Source organism: Nelusetta ayraudi, unplaced genomic scaffold (assembly GCF_046127955.1).
Source record: "Nelusetta ayraudi isolate G7.1 ecotype Tasmania unplaced genomic scaffold, CSIRO-AGI_Nayr_v1 ptg000011l, whole genome shotgun sequence".
NCBI lineage: Eukaryota > Metazoa > Chordata > Actinopteri > Tetraodontiformes > Monacanthidae > Nelusetta > Nelusetta ayraudi.
Window position 1 is genome coordinate 5,704,288 of NW_027466061.1, and position 1,129 is coordinate 5,705,416.

Below are 1,129 nucleotides of genomic sequence, written 5' to 3' on the forward strand. Positions count from 1 at the left end.
GCGTGTGTGTGTGTGTGTGTGTGTGTGCGTGCGCATGCACGCACGTGCATGTGTGAGTGCGTGCGCATGCACGCACGTGCATGTGTGAGTGCGTGTGAGTGTTGGCAGGGTTAGCTGTCTAACTCAATCTGTCCAAGCTCATGTTTCTCTGTCGGGGTTAGCGTAAGCCAGCAGTCAGATATGTCAGACACTAAACGCCAAAGTCACTTCATTTTTTTTTTCCTCTTCTGCTGTCCCCTTCCAGCGCTTCTCCAGCAGCAGCATGATGAGGAGGGAAACAAACCCCGGAGACAGTGCAGAGGTTACCATTTGAGGGAAGGCGCAGGGGGGTGAGGAAGTGGGGGTTTCTGGAGGGGGGGGATTTTGAGGGTTGACGCAGGAGACACAATCGTTCCAGGTCAGAGAGATCAAGCAGGCGAGAGAGAGAGAAAGAGAGAGAGAGAAGGAGAGAGAGAGAGAGAGAGAGAGAGAGAGAGAGAGAGAGAGGGAGAAACGTGCATCTGCTGCGTGAAGATGCTGATGAGCTGTGGGACTCGTGTGACAGGATGGCAACACATGGCGATGCTCTTCCTGCCGAGGTAGACGGAGCGCTGTCACAATGTGCACCTCACGCACTCCTCTGCCCCCCCCAACCCTCCAATAAAAAAAAAAAAAAAAAACCCCGGTCAGTGTGAACCATTGTTCTGTTCGTTCTTTCCTTTTTTTTTTTTGCGGGAGACGTCGGCGTGAAAGACCGGAGCTGAGAGGCGTCAAGTGCCCCCCTCTCTCCCCTCAGTCAGTCTCCTTCTCACACGTTAACTCCCCCCCCCCCCCCCGTCCCCTCCACCCTCCGAGCCCACGCCACGCCACCCTCCTTTTCTCCTTCACTCTCCCTCCCTCCCTCTCCCTCCCACTCTCTCTCTCTCTCTCTCTCTCATGAATGTCACCTCTACTGACGGTGGCTGCTGGAATTCACGCGCGCGCACACTCTCGCAACAACCACTCGCTGACTTTGGATGGGAGGAGGAGGAGGAGGAGGAGGAGGAGGAGTGAGAGGGGGAGGAGGAGCAGGGGTGAGGGGTTGGAGGGAAGAGGGGAGGGAGGAGGGGATGGGACGGGATGGGGGTGTTCTGCGAGGACTGTGGGAAAA